We start from the raw sequence: 23,380 nt of genomic DNA, 5'->3' as shown, positions 1-23,380 counted from the left end.
AGACAGAGAAAAAGAGTAAGGGAAATGAGAAGGAGTATGGTAGGTTTAGGGAAAATCATGATGGTGTAGTATATCAGGAAGTAGAAAAGAAAGGGGTGTGCAGTAACAGAGTTTGAATAGAGGCTACAGGGTGGAGAACTGTTAGCAAGTTAGTTGAAGATAATGTATCAGGGTGGAGTGATGTAATAGTGTTTATAATGTTAAGGGTATGAGGCTGTTTATGACTGGATGGAAATGTTGATGGGGAGGAGCTGAAGTAAGTATAAATGTAAATTGAAGTGGGGGTGGGTGGGAATGGGGGTAGGGTGGGGAAGCTGAGTGAGCCCAACTGTAGTGAGGAGAAACAGAGAAGGCTGGACCATTTGGAAGCAGCATAATAAAAAAAACCCCAGTCAAGTAGGTTATAAACTGCTCAAACAGGAGAGGAGGTTTGTGAAAAGGCTAATAGGAAAACCCTAGAAAATATTCCAAACAAGGAAGGTGTCTACAGCTAGAAATGTCAACGAGAGATAAAAGAAAAGTACAGTTGTGTACACTTACCATAAATGTAGATGTTCGAGTGTATTCACTGTTGCAGTCATCACATTTGAGTTATTTGCTTGCAGTAGTCCTCAGTTGGCCTGATTAACAAAGTCTTGAGTTCTGCTTCAGTTGCTGTCTCTTCTTCCATGACATCAGGTCGTCAGGGGTATAAAACATGCAGCCGATGCCATTACATCAGTTTTTCTTGCCCCAGATGTCAGCTGCCCCTTAATAAGAGGCAATAAAACATATATATACAAATATACAAGGATATACCTCCAATAAAAAGGCAAATACACCAAAAAGGGTTTTAAGCATAGTAAAGAAGAGTAGAGGTACAGCCAAAAAAATCAGGGGGCTGGAGGGAGGGTAACCAGGGCTGCAACAGTGAATACACTGGAACATCTACATTTATGGTAAGTGTACACAACTGTACTATGTTCTTTGTGTTTCACTGTTGCAGTCATCACATTTGGGTAGATTCCCAAAGCTAAGGATGGGAGGAGGAATTTTGATAGCATTAGGACCAGTTACAAGACCCTGCAAGACTGCAGTGGCAAAGCTCTGGATTTAGAGAAAATTGGCAAATGGTAATGCTTGGTAAAGGTATGTACAGAACTCCAGGTAGCAGCTTCTAGGATGTCCCTGGTAGAAACACCTCTGAAAAAGGCTGTAGAGGTAGATGCAATCCTGGTTGAATGGGGTCTGATCCCCTGTGGGATAGGTTTTCCATGGTGCTTATAGCAGAAATTAATGCAATGGCCTATCCATTTAGAAATGGTTTGCTCTGAAATAGCCTTCCCCTCTGCCCTTGCAGCAAATGACACCAGCATTTGTTCATATTTCCTTTGAGGTTTAGTCCTGTCCAAGTAGAATCTAAGGAGTGCAGTATCTGTTCCCCTTTGTTCTTTGGATTAGGAAAGAAGGTTGGCAAACGAATGGACTGATTGAGAGCCACACTGGACACCACCTTGGGCATGAAGGAAGGATTGTTTCTGAGGGACACCCTGTCCGCATGAAAGATGATGAAAGGCTCCACCACCATAATGGCCTGTAATTCAGATACCCTTCTTGCTGAAGTGATTGCCAAAAGAAAGGCTGTTTTCCAAGAAAGGAATTTTAGGTCTGCACTAGCAGCTGGCTCGAAAGGAGAAAGAGTGAGTTTCTCCAATAAAAAGTTAAGGTCCCAGGCTGAAGTTGGGGATCTCCTGGGTGTCTTAATTTTTTGGCCCCTCTGAGGAACTGCCTGAGCAGGGGATGAGAGAAGAGGGGAGGTTCTGTGTTATAATGAGCAGAAATGGCTGAGGCGTGAATTTTGATGGAGGAAAAGTTAAGCCCCTTGTGAAGCATCTCAAATAAGTACTGTAAAATCTGAGGTAAGTTGGGCGCTGCTGTGCTCATCCCTTGAGACTGGTTCCAGGCACAGAATCCTTTCCATTTTTCAGCATAAGATTTTCTAGTACTAAACCTCCTTGCCTCTAAAATGATATCCATCACTGGTTTACTGAGGGATGGTAAGGAAGAGATTAGGTAATTAGCCAGGCAGCTAGGTACAGGGTTTGAAGCTGAGGGTGCAGGATCTGGTTTTCCTGCTGAGACAACAGGGTAGGGGTCAGAGGCAGGTGCCATGGGGCCAACAGTGACACACTGTGCAAGAGGGGGTACCAGTGTTGGTGTGGCCAGTCTGGTGAAATCAGTATTGTCCTTGGTTTGTCCTGTTTGATCTTTAGCAGTACTTTGGAGAGGAGAGGCAGAGGAGGAAAGGCATAAACTGATAGATTTTTCCAGCTGAAGGACAGGGCATCCACTTTCCAAGCTTGTTTGTGGGGAGTCCTTGTGCAAAATTTGTCCAACTGATAGTTCTGGGGGGAGGCAAACAGGTCTATATATGGGCTCCCCCATTTGTCAACATGTTGAAAATCTTTGGTTCCAGTTTCCACTCGTGTGGGTCCATGAGGTTTCTGCTTAGTCCGTCTGCCAGTGTATTTAGTTTTCCTAGCAGGAATTGAGCTTGAAGATGCACTTGGTAGCTCAAGGCTGTGTTCCACAATGCCATGGCTAGTCTGCAGAAGGGGAATGAATGGGTACCCCCCTGCTTGTTTATGTACCACATAACAGTGGTGTTGTCCGTCTTTACCATTAATTGTCCTGGAAGAATGTGGTCCTTGAAGGCTGTCAGAGCATTCTGTACAGCCAACATTTCTTTTTGATTGATATGCAGGTGCAATTGACTTGGGTTCCATTTGCCCTGAATGTACCTCCCTGCCAGGTGAGCCCCACATGCATAGTCTGATGCGTCTGTTGTTAGGGTTTGGGTGGTAGGGGGTAGAGTGAATGGTAGTCACTTGTTTTGGTGGCAAGCCTCTGCCCACCAACGAAACTCTAGACGTAGGCAAGGTATGATAGAAATCATTGCTTCTAGATCCTGCGAATGTTGACACTGTAGGCTTTTTAGATACCATTGCAGTTTCCTCATATGCAGTCATGCATATGGAATTAGAAGAATGCAGGAGGCCATGAACCACATGGCTTGCAGTATTTGCCTTGCAGATAGCAGGGTTTTCGTAGCCACTAGTTTGAAGTAGGTAGTCAGATTAATTTGTTTCTCTGGTGCGAGGAAAGCCATCTAGAAAGTTGTATTCAAGCTTGCTCCCAGGAATATAATTTGTTGACAGGGTACCAAGTGTGATTTCTTTTCATTTATGGTGTACCCCAGACAAGTTAGCACCCTTTGTACAAAGGCCAGATGATTCAAAAGTGTGTCCTGGCTTTCTGTCTGAATTAGACAATCGTCCAGGTATGGGTATATTTGAATATTTCTTTGCCTGCAAAATGTAATTGCTGGAGCTAGGCACTTTGTGAATACCAAGGGCGCAGTAGATAAGCCAAAGGGCAGTGCAGAGAAAGTACAGTTGTGTACCTACCATAAATGTAGATGTTCGAGTATATTCACTGTTGCAGTCATTACACTTGGGTTATCCTGCTGGCAGGCTACCCGCAGTCGGCCTGAATTCCAAAGTCTTTGTCCAGCGTCAGTTGCTGTTGCCTCTTCCATGACGTCAGTACGCCAGGGATATTAAAGATGCAGCCGACGCCATTTTCTTCAGTTTTTCTTGCCCCAGATGTCAGGTGCCCCCAAAAGGGTAGGCTAAAAATTATGCCAATAAAAATGCATGAACTAACATAAACATTACCTTCGCCTACAAGCAAATACACCACATAGGTTGTATAGAATAGAGAAGTACAGATAAGTCCCAGCAATGAAAGGGGGATGGTGGGAGGGTAACCTGGACTGCAACAGTGAATACACTCGAACATCTACATTTATGGTAGGTACACAACTGTACTATGTTCATCATGCTTCACTGTTGCAGTCATTACACTTGGGTTGAATCCCAAAGCTGAGGTTGGGTGGCTGGGCCTAAATAGAATTAGGAGTGGCTATGAGGCCCTGCAGAACTGCAGTGGCAAAGCCTGCTCTGGATTTAGAGTAAAGAGGTAAGTGGTAGTGCTTTGTAAAAGTGTGCACTGAAGTCCAGGATGGAGCCTCCAAAATGTCCTTGGTTGGTACTCCTCTGAGGAAGGCTGCTGAAGTGGCTACTGCTCTGGTTGAATGTAGCCTAATGCCCTTAGGCACTGATTTGCCATGTTGTGAATAGCAGAAATGAATGCAGTGGCCTATCCATTTTGAAATAGTCTGCTTTGAGATAGCTTTTCCTTGCGATCTTGCAGCATATGCCACTACGAGTTGCTCAGTCTTCCTGAAAGCTTTAGTTTTGTCCAAGTAGAAGTCTGTGTATGTCCAAACAATGCAGAAGTCTCTCCCCCCTTATTCTGTGGGTTTGGATAAAAGGTAGGCAAATGAATGGTTTGGTTAAGAGCCACACTGGACACTACCTTAGGCATAAATGTTGGGTTTGTCCTCAAAGAAACCCTGTCTGGATGGAAAATTATAAAAAGTTCCACCGCCATTAGTGCCTTTAACTCTGAGACCCTTCTTGCTGAAGTTATTGCTAGGAGTAGAGCTGTTTTCCATGATAAGAATTTTATCTCAGCTGTATTGTCTGGCTCAAAAGGAGGCAGTGTGAGTTCTTCCAAGACAAAATTGAGGTCCCATGCAGGTATTGGCGCTTTCCTTGGAGGTCTTATGTTTTTGGCCCCTCTGAGGTACTGCCTTAGCAGTGGATGTGAAAAAATAGGTGGGTCCGTATTGTAATGAGCTGAAATGGCAGAGGCATGGATCTTAATTGATGAAAAGGATAGGCCTTTGTCCAGCATTTCAGTTAGGTATTGTAAAATCTGAGGAATATTTGGTACAAGCGTGTCAATTCCTTGTGCCTGGTTCCAGGCACAGAATCTCTTCCATTTTTCTGCATAAGATTTTCTGGTGCTGGGCCTCCTGGCCTCCAAAATAACATCCATAACTGCTTTAGAGAGAGGTGTGTTCTGAATGGTTACATTATCCGCCATACAGCCAGACTTAGGGTTCTGAGTTGGCTGTGCAGGATCTGATTGTTTTGTTGGGTCAGTAAATGAGGAATTTGAGGTAATGTCCAGGCTGGGCCTTGAGACAAGCTCTTTAGGATTGGGTACCAGTGCTGGCGTGGCCAGTCTGGGGCAATCAGTATAATTTTTGGCTTCTCTTGTCTGACCTTTAGGAGTACCTTGGGGAGGAGAGGTAGTGGAGGAAAGGCATATACTGTAAGGGTTTTCCAGCTGAATGATAGAGCATCCAATTTCCATGCTTGCTTGTGATAAGTCCTTGTGCAGAATCTCTGTAGTTGGCAGTTGTGAGGGGAGGCAAATAGATCTATGTCAGGACACCCCCATTTCCTTGTTATCATGCTGAAGATTTGTGGATCTAGTTTCCACTCGTGAGGATCCATGAGGCATCTGCTTAGTTCGTCTGCAAGAGTATTTGTCTTTCCTGGCAGGAATTGTGCTTGCAGGTGTACTTGATAAGTCAATGCTGTGTTCCACAAAGTCATGGCTTGTCTGCAGAGGGGGTAGGAATGTGTGCCTCCCTGCTTGTTTATGTACCACGACTGTAGTATTGTCCGTCTTTATCAGCAGTTGTCCTGGATGAAGTAGATCCTTGAAAGCTGTCAGGGCATTCTGAATAGCTAGCATTTCTTTTTGATTGATATGAAGATGCATTTGGCTTGCGGGCCATGTGCCCTGAATACATTTTTTCTGCCATGTGGGCCCCCTAGGCATAATCTGATGCATCTGTTGTTAGTGTCTGCCTGGCTGTGGGTAAAGAGAATGGCTGTCCCTTGTTGTGGTGACAGGCCTGTGCCCACCATCGAAACTCCTGTTGCAGGCAGGGAATGAGGGTAATTAATGTTTCCAGGCTGTGGCAATGTTGAGTCCAAACACTTTTTAGATACCATTGTAGTTTCCTCATATGCAGTCTTGCATATGAAATTAGCAGAATGCAGGATGCCATGAAGCCCAAAGCCTGCAGAATTTTTCTTGCAGATAACTGGGTCTTTGTTGCCAACATTTCAAAGTAAGAAGTCAGTTGCCTTTGTTTGTCTGGCGTGAGATAAGCCATCTGGGCAGTTGTATTTAAGCTAGCACCCGGGAATATTATCTCTTGAGAGGGTACTAGTTTTGATTTCTTTTCGTTTACTGTGTACCCTAGGCAAATTAGTAATCTTTTTACAAACGCCAGATGCTTTAGTAGAATGTCCTTGTTCTCTGCTTGAATAAGGCAGTTGTCCAAGTAAGGATATATTTGAATTCCTCTTTGTCTGCAAAAAGCAATTACTGGTGCCAGGCATTTTGTGAAGACCCTGGGTGCAGTAGATAAGCCAAAGGGCAGTGCAGAGAATTGGTAGTGCATTGAGCTCGCTATGAATCTGAGGTATTTTCTGCAAGATTGTCTGATTGGGACATGCAGGTATGCCTCTTGTAGGTCCAAAGTTACAAGCCAAGCCTTCTTGCCCAGAATGGGCAGAAGCTGCTGCAGAGTCAACATTTTGAATTTTGGAACGTCCAGAAAAGTGTTTAGAATAGACAGGTCCAGTATTGGTCTAAAGGCTTTGTCCTTTCTGGGTACCAAGAAAAGTCTTGAGTAAAATCCTTGTCCCTGCTCTTGCTGTGGTACTCACTGAATGGCCCTCATGTCCATAAGGGATGAAACTTGCTTTTGTGCCTCTGCCCATTGATTATGTGGCAGGTCTGGCATACCTTTTGCCTTTGGCAGGGTGTGAAAGTGGAACCTGTAGCCCTGAGACACTATATTCAAGACCTATTTGTCCTGGGTGATCATGTGCCAATTTTGTGAAAAAAGTGCTAGTTTTCGCCCTAAGAGGGCTGTCAAAAGATAAGTGCTTGGTGCTGGCAGTAGAAAGTCATTGGGACCGTTTCCTATATGGCAGGCTGTGATTTGTCTTCTCCGCTTTTGGAGGTAGAAGCACCCCATTGTTTAGGCCTGTATGAGCCTTGGGGCTGGGATCTGTATCTGCCTCTTTGTGGCCTGTCTGACCAATTCTTTGAAGGTAAGTTCCTGCTAAATCTGGGTGGCTGTACCTGTAAGAAATCCTTAACTGTCTGCATAGATTTCGCTTTATCCTCCATTTTCTTCAGCACCTCTTCTGCCTTAACACCAAACAAAGTATCATGCTGTAATGGAGCATCCAATAATTTTGCTTTAACATGATCAGGCAGATTTTGTTCCTTTAACCAAGCATGCCTCCTAATGACAGAACCCGTGACAGCAGCCCTGCAAGAGGCCTCCAGTGAATCAAAACCACATTGCAAAGTATGATTTCCTACTTGTTCAGCTGCATGCAATAAATCCTGCATTTCCTTGTTTTCTGGACATTCAGAATTTGTCAACATTTTCTGTTTTAGCAGTGACATTGCTGATATTTAAGCATATGAAACTGACAATTTAAAGCCCTTACAGCCAAGGTAGCAGAAGTGTAAACCTTTTTCCCCCATCTGTCCAGTGCCCTTGAATCCCTATCAGAGGGGACAGGGTTTTTTGCCGTGGAAGCCTTGACCCCCTTGGGACCCTGAGATATAGTTTCTGGGTCAGCAGCAGGGTTTTTATATATAAATTTATGAGAATCTGGAACCCTGTAGTATCTGTCTGGCTTAAAAGGTGCAGGGGGTAAAGAGTCAGGAGACAGGCCGGACTCTGAAAATACATCATCTACAATGTCTAGAACAGGTGGAATAGCAAGAGGTCTGTGCTGAGGTAGTAAAAGAAAGTCTCTGAGCCTTTTCTTAGATTCTGAGTAATCTTGGCTATCCCAGTGAAAGTGCTCCCTCGTGGTATGCAGGGTTTCCCCAAAAGAATAATCCTCAGGAGGAGAGGCTGAAGGGATAGAATCTTCAGCATCAGAATCCTCATAGGGAGGAAGAGAGCATCCCTGTTCAGAAATGGAGTCAGAGGAAATGGAAACCTGATCTGAAGATTCATATTCTGTCTCTTGCCTAGGCCTCTTATCAGTAGGGGGATGGGAACCCCTGATCAAAGCAATTAGGTCTTCGGCCATTTTAAGCATCTGTTTTTTAGGCATGGAAGTCTGTCCAGGAGAACGCTGTACTTGTTCCCTTGTCTTTAGAGGTGCTTTAGTCTTTGCCTTTGAAGCTAAGGTTGGCTTTACATATAACTGTGTAGGTCTGAAAACACCCTCAGAAGCCGATGCCTGCTCAGTGGCTCCGGACCCATCTGAGGGGATAGTTTCCGAGTGTCCAATATCTTGAGTTTCCATAGGCCTAGTTGGCTCAACGTGGGAGTCGGAAGCGGCCTGTGGCTCTGAGGTAGCGGGTGTCAGGGGCTGCAAAAGCGCCTCACTGAGAACTGGCAAACCAGCGACTGGCCTAGCGGAAGCCTCGCCATCGGTTTTGGACCTCGGATGCCTGTCCTTTTCCTTGCGCTTTTTATAAACTCCGGTCATCGGCTGTTCCAATGGCATTATATAATTAAATCTTCGGCCAAAGTAATGAAAGGCAAAATCATACCGACGCTTAATAGTGCGTTGGTTAAATCTAGCACAAAACCGACAGCTAGCAACATCGTGGTCAGGGCCTAGGCAAGGAATACAGTAAGAATGAAAATCCTTATGAGGTATTTGCTTCCCACAAGAAATACAATTGTTAACTTTTTCTAACGTCGGTCTGGAGCAAGAAAAAAGTTTCCCCAATGGGGTACTTAGCTTTAATGAAGACTTTGGATCTGAAATTCAATTTTGAAAATCTCAGGAGTCGGACGAACGGCACTTGCGAACTGCTTTTGCTTCGGGCACCGCGCGGCAAGAAAGACTGGAGAAAATGGTGTTGGCTGCATCTTTTATACCCCTGGCGCACTGACGTCAGGGAAGAGGCGACAGCAACCAACGCCGGACCAAGACTTTGGAATTCAGGCTGACTGCGGGTAGCCTGCCAGCAGGATAACCCAAGTGTAATGACTGCAACAGTGAAACACGATGAACATCTGACAGTGTGTGTAGCCTGCTTTGAAGCGTAGATATCTTCTGCAAGATTCTCTGATTGGGATGTGCAGGTATGCTTAATTTAAATCGAGTGTTGCCAACCAGGCATCTTTTCCTAGCATAGGAAGCAACTGGTGAAGAGTCAGCATCTTGAATTTTGGGATCACCAAAAAGGTGCTTAGAGTAGACAGGTCCAGGATAGGATGCCATGAATTGTCTTTTCTGGGTACCAGGAAAAGTCTTGAGTAGAAACTTTGTCCCTTTTCCTCTTCTGGTACAGTCTGAATAGCTTTTATGCTTCAAAGAGAGAGTACTTGCTTTTTAGGCTCTGCCCACTGATTTGGGGGTAGATCTGGCCAACCGTTTGGGTTTGGTAACGTGTGGAAGTGAAATATGTATCCTTGGGACACTATATTTAAAACCCATTTGTCCTGGGTAATCAGTTCCCAGTTTTTTGCCTGCAGAGCAATCTTTCCACCTAAAGGAGCAGTCAGTTGAGAAGTGCTTGGAAGTTTTAAAGTCAAGTCATTGAGACAGCTTTCCATAGGGGGGGGTCTTACTACTCTCTGATTTGGAAGCGGAAGCCCCCCACTGCTTAGTCTTGTGCGTACCCTGGGACTGAAACCTGGGGCTAATGCTGCTTCTGGGTTTGGATTGAGAAGGCCTGGAAGAGGCAGGAAAGGACCAATTCTTAGAGGGCCAATGCCTACTAAATCTTGGAGGCTGAACTTGTAGGAAATCTTTAACAGTTTGCATAAATTTAGCTTTTTCCTCCATCTTTTTTAAGAACTTCTTCTGCTTTGTTGCCAAACAGGTGGTCCTGATTTAAGGGAGCATCCAACAATTTAGCTTTAACATGATCAGGCAAAGATTGTTCCTTAAGCCAAGCATGCCTTCTAAGTACAGACCCAGTGACAGTAGCTCTGCAAGAGGCCTCTAATGAATCAAACCCACATTGCAAAGTATGTTTCCCAACCCGTTCAGAAGAATGCATTAAATCCAGTAAATCTTTATTTTCAGCACAGTCTGGAATCAACATAATTTTCTGTTTAAGCAATCCAATAATATGTTGCTGATGCTTTAACATATGAAACTGACAGTTTAAGGCCCTAACGGCCAAGGTCGCAGAAGTGTATACCTTCTTACCCCATCTATCCAGAACCCTGGAGTCTCTATCAGAAGCGGTAGGATTTTTGGCAGTAGAGGCCTTAATGCCCCAGGTCCCTGTGAAATAGTCTCGGGATCCGCAGTAGGATTTTTAAAAAGGAACTTGTGAGAATCAGGAACCCTGTAATATCTATCAGGTTTTCTGGGAGCAGGAGGCAAAGAATCAGGGGCCAAACTAGATTCCGAAAGGCATCATCAACAATGTCTAGTACAGGAGGGATAGCTAAAGGCCTGTGTTGAGGCAGGAGTAAGAAGTCCCTAAGCCTCTTTTTAGAATCAGAGTAATCCTGGCTTTCCCAGCAGAAATGCTCCCTAAAAGTATGCAAAGTTTCACCAAAAGAGAAATCCTCTGGAGGGGAAGCAGAAGGAATAGAGTCCTCTGCATCAGAATCCTCATAAGCAGATAAAGGTAAATCCAGGTCATTAGAGGAAGCAGAAATTTCAGAATCCTGGTCAGAAGATTCATAAACAAATTCAGTCCTAGGTCTCTTAGAAGGGGATGGTTGGCTTCCCCTGATTAAAGTTATAAGGTCTTCAGACATTCTTATTTGTTTTTTAGGCATAGAGGCCTGAAAATGCGGCCTGGGCATCGGTTTTCTAGACATGGTTCGAGCATTAGGCCTTAAAGAAGAAGGTGGCATCGGTTTAATATGCAAGTCCATAGACCTGAATACACCCTCAGAAGCCGGTGCCTGCACAGTGGCTTCGGACCCATCCAAGGTACAGACATCCGCAGGTTCCACAGTTGAAGCATCTCGCTGCATACCGGACTCCGAATGGGTCTCAGTAGAGGCCTGTGAATCAGAAGTAGCGGGTATCAGGGGCTGCAAAAGCACCTCACTGAGTACCGGTGAACTGGCGACTGGCTTAGGAGAAGTGTCGTCAGTAGCTTTGGACCTAGGCGGCCTGTCTCTGTCTCTGTCTTTATCTTTGCGTTTTTTTGGAAAACCAGTAGTGGGATGGCTTACCGACGACATCTCTGGATAATTGAACTGAGAACTGAAATATTTAGAAGCATAAATATACAGACGGTGGATAGTTCGTTGGTTAAATTAGGCACAAAACCGACAGCGAGGTATGTCGTGGTAAGGGCCTAGGCAAGGAATACAGTACGAATGAAAATCTTTATGAGGTATTTGCTTTCCACAAGAAATGCAATTATTAACTTTTACTGACATTGGTAATGAGCAAGAAAAAGTTTCCCCAATGGGGTATTTAGCTTTAGTTGAAGACTTCGGTTCTGAAACTCAAAAACGAAAATTTCAGGAGTCGGCCGACCGGCACTTACAAACTGCTTCTGCTTTGGGCACTGCATGGCAAGAAAGACGGATGTAATGGCGTCAGCTGCATGTTTTATACCCCTGATGACCTGACGTCATGGAAGAAGAGACAGCAACCGATGCAGGACTCAAGACTTTGTTAATCAGGCCGACTTGAGGGCTACTGCAAGCAGATAACCCAAATGTGATGACTGCAACAGTGAAACAAGAAGAACATCAGTGGTAAAGCGTTAGACTGCAGGTGAGCTAGTGCTAGAGCTGAGCTAATACGTGGTATGCATGTGGAAAACATAGGAGAGTAATACCCACTACCTTGGCTGTGGAAGTCAGAGGCAGGAAAGTCAAAACAAAAAAGGGAAGGAGAAGAAAATTAGAGCATAGTATGGTGATGTAAGAGGAGCCAGTGCAATTAACAGGAAGAGACACAGTGTTATAATAGCTCTACATACATTAAATTAAGGAGGTTTGAAATTTTCCAAACAGGGACTTCCTTGCTGTGACAGCCATCTGAATCCTGTATGATTCAGTCAGGGCTGCAGGTTAAAGATGAAGGGCAGTGGCAGGGTGTATGTAACATTAAATTAAGGAGGTTTTGAAAATTTCAGGGTTCCTTTCAAAGAGGGATTTCCTTGCTATGAGAGCCAACCGTATCCCATGTGATTCAGTTAGGGTTGCAAGTTAAATACATAAAGCACTGGCAGGGTGTAAGCAATCTTGCAGCTTAAATGAAAGTAGTTTCAAACAATAAGCAAAGCAACATTAAAAATGCCATTCGTACATCACCAGGTGGCCGCAAGTAAAACTGATAGAGGCAGACCGAGAGAAAGAAGCCAGGGAGTCTACAATGTCAGACTGAAATAAGTCAAATAATAATTAGCCTAACAGCCATAATCTGATACATCTTTGGTACCTACTAAGGTGTCTTGCAAGCATTGGCCTTTTGGTAGATGGCCTGCTACTCCCCAGTAGGCCACACTTCTGTAAAAGTTTGAGGGCACAAAGCAGAAGACCTGTGCATTATTTCTACTAAAGACTGAGTAGCCAGGGAAGAATGTCTTACAGAACAGCATGAGTGCAGCAGGGTTTCTATTTCAGAAGTTGAAGAAATGAATGTGTGGCGGGTGCTCAGTCAATGGAGATGAGTAAAGAAACCTTAGAGAATATCAGCTGTGTTTGTCTGGGGATTAGAAGGCAAGTTCTCCTAAAGTGGTCCTTTGAATTCCTGGTTCTATAAAGGGATCAGCGAAGACTTGTTCAGACTCACAGTGCTGCTAATTTAGAAAATACCTGAACAATAAGAAGAATTTCCACTGAAGAACCAAGCAACTGTCATCCAGTATGAACATGTGATTAATCTGGAATGCTGAAAAAGATAGTCATTACTGAAAAGCACTAGGTAAATATTTTTACAGTTAAGGAGAGAACAAAGTGATGGTAAAGAACACAAAAAAGGCAGTAAGCTTACTGAAAACAACAAGTATATTGTGATAGTTTTATAGAATGAGAAGTAAATAGAGGTATTTTCCATATCCAGAACAGCCATCCAGTTTTCAAAACTTAAAAAAAGTATCATTCTGAGTGAATATCAATTTAAGCTTACTCAGCTCACTGTATAGAGTACACTGAATGAGACCAAAATTAAGTTTTAATCCTCCCAAGATTCTGAAATATATTTTTTCTGCACAGGAACTTGCTAAGTAGCCCTCTTTTGATTCAAAACACTGGTTTCTGCTAGAAGAAACAATCCTGTGATTCCAGGGGTTGGAGCATATTGAGGGAGGGCATCTTTAAGTTTACTGTGTATCTTATAATACTGAAGACTAATGAATTAAGTATATTAATTTAGAAACGGAAATGCAGATAGAAGTGTCCTCTGATTTAATTCTTGAAGAACTTAATAAAAATGGGAGGGGAGGCATCATTCCTTTCTTCTTTTAGATTTGGAAAATGAGCAGGAGGGTAGAATTGTATGAAGTACTTCTTGCAACAGTGAAAGATCAAATATCCTTTTTGTCATAGTGCTGGATGAGTTGATGACAGGAGGTACTGCCAGCCATGCCAGGAGATGTAGGGCAGTAGATGTGTAACATATGCCAGCACAGCTAGCTGGAATTTTGTTAAGAATTATATGTCATTTGCATATCAAACTGATTTGTACAGATGCTTGTGTTGAAAAATGTATATGTAAAGCTGCTTGTGTTAAAATGTATTAACAGTGTGCCCTGCTGGAAAGAAAAGACATGTACATGCATTATTGTAACTGAATTAAATGTATATGTTTTGACAGAGGATACTGGAAGAGAAAAGGTTAATCTCAAACTTCAAAACTAGTACAAAAATTAAACTACTAGGTCTAGGCCGTAACGATGTTATCTCACACTTTTGAATGAAGCCAGAGACACAATGTTTGTAAGAAATAAGGTTTATTAGCTCCTGTAGGAAGAAGGGATGTGCTTTATGGTTTTATGACTTCCAGATGCTGCAGCAGATCTGAACAAAGCTCTCTGTGTATGGTGGCACATAGGTGCTAAAATCCTTACAGCTTCTAGTGATGGGGGATAGTGTAGGAAACAGAGTCAGATGGCCAGATGTATGTGATGTCATTCTGTACACCAGAAATAATATTTAGATATTAGTAGGAAATTGTTCTCTGTATTCTGCATTCTGTTTTGGATTTGACAACAAGGACCACTCACCCACATCATCTTGCCTTCCTCTATTCAGTAAGTAGGAACAGTAATTTTCTAGATCAGTCAGGAAAACATAGGGAGAATAGTTAAGTATTGTTTTCTGCAACTGTCTGACTCCTTCCAGTTGTGTTTTGTTCAATATTTCCTATGACTGAAACTCTGGTGTTTACTGCAAATAGATATTTCATATTTTCATGTTTTTTTATCATTTATTATTGAATATATTTAAATTTTGCATTGTGGCTGGTCCTTTAAGAAAAAAATATTTATGTTTTGAGAGTATCTGCATGTATTTATTTGGTGATACCTTTGGAAATTCCTGAAAGCCTTGCTGTTTGGTCAATATTACCATTTGTATTAATATTAATTTCACTCAGTATAATCAGGTACCCTTGCATGATCCTTAAGTAGCTGGCTTTGTAGTGCCTGGTGGCAGTGATAACTATGTTATAGTCTGAGCAGAAGGGGGCATAGCTAGTAAACCTGTGCCAGACTTTCTCAAGTGTGTGTGTGTGTACAAATCAAATCTCAAAGTGTGTGTGTGTGTGTGTGTGTGTGTGTGTGTGTGTGTGTGTGTGTGTGTGTGTGTGTGTGTGTGTCAGCTACTTGGAGCAGGGACATGAAGCACTGGTTTCTCAAAGAGAGCTGTGGAGGACTTGGCTTGGGCACTCGGCAGAGGACTTAACTCTGAAGCTGTTCCAGTGGGGAGTCTTACTGGGGACCTGGATGGAGACAGATACAAAATCCAGATACCGGACTTACTGTGTTACCTGTGTACTCTTAAGTGAAATTGTGCTTGATGCAGGCAGGTCTGCATCTAGAAATACTTAGTGTAGTCATTTGTATTCCAAATGAACGTCCCTCTCCACCGTCAGTGGTGAGGATTGAGGTTCCTTGATTACTGGCCCAGAGTTGGGATATCACAGGTTAAATGACTCTGAAAGAAAGATTAAACCTGGCAAGACTGAGAAGATAAAGTCCAGTGGCTGTGACTTTAAACATGGTGCAAGTAAGTGCTTCCCAGCTGTACTAGACTGTTACTACTAAAAATGGGAGAAATAATAATGATAGCTCTTAGAACTAAACTGGTAAAATAACATGAACATTCATAAGGAATTAGCATAAAGCAGAAGTTACATTGATCAGCCTCTTCACAAGCATTGGTGATAAGCAGGGAAATAGTCTTTCTTTGGAAAATCCTCATTTTGGTGCAGTGTGAAACACAGGCACCACAAAGACATCCAGCTGGTAATTCAAATGCAGACTGGATAATTCCAACTTTGGGGAAGAACAAGAAATGCAGTGCAAAAAAGAGCCATCATTTTGTCATCATGCAATTAGACTATGTTCCAAACTGTGGTAGGACAAGGTTGTACATTTGCAGTTACTTTGTCATCCTCATATATGACCTTTCTTAGCAAGAGGTTAATCTTACTGATTAAGAAGGTTATCACCATACAACAAATTCTGATACCAGAATATACCAAGACCAACTAAAAAGTAACGAAAAAAACTTAAAAGGAAAGGAAGAATAGGGACCACTGTCAAGGCAGAACCATACTCACATCTACAATTATTGTGTGTACCTTACAGAAGTGCGCTATGGCATTTCTTTGCCCCTGTTTTCACAATGCTGGACAGGTAGGATGCAATGCTATTCTTCCAAAAGTTGTGTGGTGAAGGCTCTAACAGGTACTCTCTTAAAAAAACTACCATAGCAAAACATCTCTACCTTTGAGACTGCAAACATTTTCTAGTAATTGGTAAATGCATGGACTCTTGACCATTTAGCACATACACACCTGGCTAGAGAACTTATTCACTGGAAAAAGGCACCAGAGGCTGCCACTACTTAGTAAAACAAGTTCTAATCATTCCCTGAAGATGCTTTCCTATGGAAATGTAAAAGAATGTACAGAAACCAGAGTAAGCAACTACATGTGCATTCTTATTATATCAGTTGGCCTGTTAGAGGTCCCTCACTGATGTCACCTACTTTTGGGTACCATTTCATCAATCAGAACTCAGCATTTTCATCAAAATCCTTCCTCATCAACTAACAAAGGAACAAAGGAAGAAAATGTTTAATTCTGTTAGCATAAATACACATAAAGAGCTTGTAATCATTGTTTAACAAGGATATAGGTCTATACGAAGGAACATAATGACAAATATTTATCTTGCTTTAAAATGGGAGAAATAGGCATATATTTCAAACAGGGAGGAATACTTGATCAGTTTTTGACTAAAAAAAATATTTGTAATAAAATAACTAACTCCTCATTTGGAGCTAATTTATATAATTCAGACATAAATCCATCATTGTCAGGAGCTTTATTATCTTTTAACTTTTTCTTTTATTTCTACCATCATAATGAGTTTGTTTTCTTCACTTGATCCTGAGTTGATTTATTACGTTTAATATTTCTTAAGACTGTTCTAACTACTTTTTGTGTTATATCTTATGAATTATAAAGTTTGTTATAGCAATTTCTAAAGCTATCCAAAATCCCTTCTAGATCTGTAAATTTTCTATTGCTGCCCATCACGGTAATTTATTTAATATGATTAGATTTTATCATTTTTTTTCCAATAGCTGACTTACGCATACTTTTAGGACTTCAAGAATAGGATTGCAATTTTGTTCTTTCTAAGCTAACTGAAACTTTATGTTGGAAAATTCAGAGATATTTTGTGTTCAAACATTTCATTTCGTTTAGGAGAATCGTATTACCTTTTTGAATATTGTTTTAGATTATCAATTTTTAATTGCAAATCTCATAATTGTTTATCCCTTTGATTTCTTTCATTGATGTATCAATGCATTATTTTACCATATAAATAAGCCTTTAAAGAATCACAGAGAATCACATATGAAACTTCATCATTATTATTATCTACAAACTGTTGAATTTCCTCAAGAAACCACTTTTTAAATTCCTTTAATGTTATATATGCAATAACCTATTGCAAGAAGCTGAACTTTTACGTTTAACTATAACATCATATGTAATAGCATTATGATCTGATAAGGGGTGAGAGATCACTAACTTTCTCTAACCTAGACACTAAATCTTTGGATATAAAGACTGTATCTATTCTAGACTGATTTCCAAATCTGTATGAATGACGAGTGTAAAACAATGAATTAGATACAGAAAAGTCACAAATATCTTTAGAATTAAATAATTCAACAAAATTTAATAAAGACTTAGCTGATCTTAGATATTCTAGGCTTAACAGATACATGTATATACTTCACTTAATAAGCAGTTAAATTCACCATCCATTACCAGACTTCCTTTCATATTTGAAGTTATAATATCTAAATATTTTTGTTAAATTTAACTCCAGTTCCTGGAATCCAATAAACATTTACTAAAGTAAAAAGTCTTCCTTATCTTTCTGATACTTTTATACACATCATTCCTGTGCTGCCACTTTAAAAGCTGGTAATTTTAGGCATTAAAATAGAATTTCTCCAAAGAATTGCAGCGCCTCTTCTCTTTTCTTAAAAATTTAGAGCTGACCAAGACTGTATAGTCCTTTGAATTTAGTCTATTGATATCATTATGAATTAAGTGCTTTTCTTGCAAAAAGAGAACCTGAGCTTTAAATAAATTCAAATATTTAAGTTTCCCATCTTACAACCATTACTGAGCTCATTTACATTAATCAAAAATTTTTTTAGATAAGACATGCTTTAACAATATAACAAGAAGTCATATAAAATTCAGCTACTAATAATTTTCTCCCTAAGCAATAGTTCGAATTACACATAAATACAAAGAAAGAGAACAGAACTGCAACATGTAAACATGCTTTAAAAATTGACAGTGACTAAATTTAGAACTTGTATAAGCGTAATCATTTATTATTTATTTATTTTATTTTATATTTGTTAACCGGGAAATTCCAACTGGACCAGGTCCATTTTCAGCGGAGGCCCGGGGAGAAAAGCTCCAGCATCAAGTTATACAAATACAGTACATCCATCATAATACACAAAACAGGTTACATCATGTATGCTGAGCATAGTAATATAACAAGAAATTAATAAAACACTCCAGGTTAAAGAAGATATAGAACATAGGTAAAAAGACAATGTCAGTTATACATTGGTAAAAGAAGAAAATATATCAAGTAAGATACTACAGTTAAAAAGTACCCTTTCAGATGACCAAGCCTACATGGGATCAGAGATCCAGCATGCGATCACAGATGAGTTTGAGGAGTTAATAGCAGGGTGGGTAGGGTTATGTGATACAAGGGCATAACCAGGTACTAAGAAGATGCAATTTGAGGGAGTTTTTGAATATGGATGTGGAGGGGGCAGTGCACAGGGATAGGGGAAGAGAGTTCCAATTTCTGGCAACCTATATAAAAGAAACAAAAGGTATTAAGTATGCAATGGTTAAACAACAGGGATTAACTATTATCAGAAAAATAAAGTGTGTGTGTGTGTGTGTGTGTGTGTGTGTGTGTATACACACACACACACACACACACACATACACGCATTAATATAGAAAAAATATGTATTATTAAGAATTGACTATATTTAAGTTAATACATTTCTTTCTATTGACATTTATTTCATCCTATCTTCTCAACTCTTAATAACTTTCCCATAAAATGTTTATCCATATGTAAGCTTTCTAAAATGTACATAAATATTTACTAATTAAAGTGAATGTTGTTTCAAAACATTAAACAGGTCACTCAATATATATATTAAATAGACTACTAGACTAGTTCTTATATGAATAAGTGTTTAAAATATAATAACTACATAAATCCAATTAGAAATGATCAGCTTACAAAAAGAAAATGTATATATGTTTGTTTTTATTTCCCTTTTTACCAGTTGTTGTCCCAGCCCAAAACTCTATCTGCCCAGATAGCCTCGCTTCTGTTGAAACAACTTGACAGTCAAGTCCACAAGAGCTGATGTATGCTGCATCAGGCAAGAACTAACAACAATACAAAGAATGTTTTAAAACCTAAAGCATAGGTCTAACTTTCTTTGCAGTTTATAATTATTTTTAAACTATGACTAAATGTACATACTACTGGACCCCCCCACCACTAATTTGACTCCAACATATTTTTATTTGCCTGCCTTGTAAATTCCCTCAAAAACAATGCTCCGTTAACCTTATTTTTTTTTTACTTCCAACTGGCATCTTCTAGTTTGATAAGGAGCATTTCCTAGTAGTCAGTCTACCCCTCAGTTAACAGTGTGGACAACTCTCTGCAATATTTCTTTGTGTTATAAATGCCAAACTGATATTAGGCTGATATTGACTGAAATAATCCTTTCTGAGCTGCTTTCTCACAGAAAACTGATTGTTATTTGCTGTCTGTACTCCACATCATATTTCAGTCCACTCTGTTCACCCTCGCTATGCTCAGGCTCACCTACCATACCCCCATTCCTACCCACCCTATCATCTTTACATTTTACTTCTCCAAATCACTCCCACCATCTCTTCATCCACTCACCTATACTATATCCACACCTCTCACAGTTTTTCCCTTAAAGGCTCCTTACCCTAACCAGGCTCCCTTCATTTCTACCCTATCAATATCCTTCACACACATATTGCAAAAATGTTTAACACCATAAAACTAACAATATATTTCTTATCTATCAGTACTTCTCTCCTTATACTGACCCAAGCCACCTCCCACCACTATGTGAACTGCTCATTTCCTCCTAATGCTCCCACCATAGTTAATACAACATAGCCCAATGTAACAACTTTTTCAACCATCTCATCAACAATATTTAATTGTTATAATGCATTGCCTTATAAACTCAAAGTTTTCCCCATTAACAGTAAACTCTAACTCATAATACTAAGTCCTTCAAATCCTTTTACTTTGCATATATGATAACCCATCTTCAATTATTATCTCTAAGTGGCGATAGTCACCCTAACCCAGGCCCTTCCCTCTCTCCCAATACAAACCATTCCCCCTCCCCTTCCTTAACCACAGCAAAAAATACTCAAAACCTTACTATTATAACAATCAACACAAGAAGTACCTGTAAAAAGTACAGAATTTCATGGCTGGCTGTCTCATTACACCCCTGATATAGTAGCTGCTACAGAAACTGGGAAACTAGGAAAGCTACTCATGTGCCAACACCTTTGCCCAACAGTTCTTGGAATTCATAAATTCCAACGCCCTGGATCAACTAATCCATAGTCCCACCAGTGGCTCCAATATCCTAGACCTGGTCATTACCAACATGGGAAATCAATGCTCCACACCTATGGTCACCCCCTCGTTAGTCACGTCTGACCATAAGCTAATCACCCTTAACATCCACATCCCACCCCCACCCCCAGTAAGGAAACCTCCATAAAAAACTTCTCCAAAGCCAACTTCATGCTACTCAAGTCAGAAGTGACAAACTTCATGACACCCATGCAGACGGGAGCTGAAAGTTCAACTGCTGAATCCTACACTAAGGCACTGTATGAGCACATCCACTCATGCATAAATCGTGCCATCCCAAATAGAACCACGATGCTCTCATCCAAAAAATGAAGCCAATCTGGTGGTCCCCTGCCATAAACAGACTTTACAACAAAAGGAAGAAACTGTTGCAGAAAAGAGGAAAATCCCAGGATGCAAAAAACTTCCTTACCAGCCTCAGTAAGAAACTGAGATCCTTCATAAAATCCTCCAAAGCTAGTTACGAAAATAAAATTGCCAAAGATTCCAAAGACAACCACAAGGCATTCTATAACTATGTCAAGAATCTAAATGGCAATGCTCAGATCTGCTCTGAGCTAAAACAGAATATCATTAAATATACTGATCCCAAGGATATTGCCAATATCCTGGCAGATCGATTCAGTGCCAACTTCACCCCCCTCTCACCCCCTAAATGGCCCATCTCAATACCGGAAGACTGCCAAATTCCGGTAATAACGGCCACACAGCTAATAAACGCACTCTCCAAAGCTAAGAATACAGCATCCATGGGACCAGATGACATCCCGGGCTGTGTACTACATGAACTACAATATGAACTGGCACCTCACCTAAGTGTCATGTTTAATCATAGCCTCACCTCAGGTTTCGTGCCCACTGAGTGACGCACAGCTACAGTTATCCCACTCCACAAGGGGGGATCCACCTTGGATCCCGGAAACTACCGTCCCATCAGTCTGACAAACCTTATCTGCAAGGCCATGGAGCGTATTATCATGGAACTTATAAACAAAGACATTGGCAACCTTCAAACACTGGACCCCACCCAGTTTGGGTTCGTGAAGGGCCGATCTTGTCTCCTGAACTTGATTGACTTCTTCGACTCAGTCTCCAGAGCCATGGACAAGGGTAAGGTGGTCCACACAGCCTATCTAGACCTTGCCAAGGCCTTTGACACCATCCCCCACTCTGGAATCATAGATAAACTTACTAAGCTGGGCATTAATCCCTACGTCACCCAATGGGTTGCTAACAGGCTTACTGATAGAACCCACACTGTAAAAGTAGCTGACTCCAAATCCAGCTCCAGACAAGTGACAAGTGGAGTACCTCAGGGTTCAGTCCTGGGACCGCTCTTGTTTGGCATCTACTTCTCTGAAGTACAGGCCAACACTAAGGGACTCTGGATAACAAAGTTCGCAGATGACTGCAAACTGGGAACCATTATTGAATCCCCAAATGATATGGATACTCTACAAAAGGGCCTTACAGAAACAGATGCTTGGTGCCAGAGCCATGGGCTCAAGCTCAATGCCAAGAAATGTATAGTTATCCCCTTTGGGAAAAAACATGTATCCGTGAATTACCATATGGGTGGCAGTACACTACACACCGAAAGTGTGATAAGAGACTTAGGGACACAAGTGGACAGTGGTCTCACCTTCGATAACCACATCGCCACAACAGTCAGGAAATCCTTCTATGTGGCACACCTCATTACTAAGGGCTTTTCATCCAGAAAAAAGGAGGTCATTGTCCCACTGTACTCATCCCTCATTAGACCCATTATAGAATACAATGCCCCGTTTGGTATGTACCTCTCAAGACATCTGCAACAACTGGAAAGGCCACAGAAATACCTCACTAAAAGAATCACAGGCCTAAAGCAGATGCCCTACGCTGACTGCCTTAAAAAACTCCAGCTATACTCTGTCGCATATTGTCTACTCAGAGGCGATCTTTGCTTAACATACAAGGAAATGTCAAACCCAGAGCTGTTGGACATGCTACACTTAAAGAAATCCCAATCCCTCAGAGCCACACACTCCAGGGAGCTAAACCTTGTCATCACAATAAACAAAACATGCTGGAGGGATAGGTTCCTGACTCAGAGACTCCCCAGACTCTGGAATAGATTGCCCATATATGTCAGGCAGAGGTCCTCTTTGGTCCTCTTCAAAAGGAACCTTGACGATTGGATGGGAGAAAGGAAATTCATCCCGGAGAGCACGTCAGTCGCTCTGCTAGACAGGGGTCCAGGGAAGTAAATAGTGTGGGAAGAAATAGCCAGGGAATTGTTATGGCTAGGCTTGTATAGGCCCTAGGGCTGATAGCCTAGTACCAACCTATGAACCTAAACATGACTAAAGCCTCATATGCTAAACACTGAAATAGTTCCAAATGGTTATAATATCCTTCATAAAGACAGACTCACAAGGAAAGGTGGTGGAGTATCTATAATTTATTGCAACTTTTTAATCATTACATCCTTTTCCAAACCTGTCCCAACCTTCAGTAATATGGAACTTCTAATAACTTCATTTCAAATAAACAATAATAAAAACGTATGCGTAGCAATAATATACGTTCTCCAAGGTCACAACATACCTACTCTTGAAAATTTCCTAGCATGGACAACTCAAAGTCTATCTAACAAAAGCATTATTTTAGGAGATACTAACATCAATTGGCAAAACCTGACCTCAGACTCCCCCACTAATTGCATTAATCTATAGAAATTCACACAACTGGTCACATGCCCCACACGAATACTAAACAACCAACCAGAATGCACCCTAGACTGGATCCTTGTCTTGGATCCACAAAGCTATTCTAACACTGGTCCCTAGCACTCTTAGTGACCATTAACCTACCCTTACACACAGAACCCATACTCAGATACCAAAATCCCACTCATATAGAGCATCCAGGAACCTAAACCTAAACAATTTCAACTAAACATCCTTTAACAATGCTCTAAACACTCATAACTGGACCCCATTAAAATCTTTACCACTAGAAGTAGTAGTAGACTACTTTA

General features: G+C 41.2%; 1 protein-coding gene across 1 annotated transcript in view; it reads right to left on the bottom strand.

Moving 5' to 3' along the window:
- The window catches only part of LOC122796717 (probable enoyl-CoA hydratase echA8), a 939,187-nt gene that overhangs the window by 287,987 nt on the left and 627,820 nt on the right, over positions 1-23,380 (bottom strand). The gene's annotated exons all lie outside the window — the stretch shown is intronic.

Source organism: Protopterus annectens, chromosome 3.part0 (assembly GCF_019279795.1).
Source record: "Protopterus annectens isolate FY-2018-M chromosome 3.part0, PAN1.0, whole genome shotgun sequence".
Taxonomy (NCBI): domain Eukaryota; kingdom Metazoa; phylum Chordata; order Ceratodontiformes; family Protopteridae; genus Protopterus; species Protopterus annectens.
The sequence above is the reverse complement of the archived record's forward strand: the minus strand, read 5'-3'. Positions and strand labels throughout refer to the sequence as shown.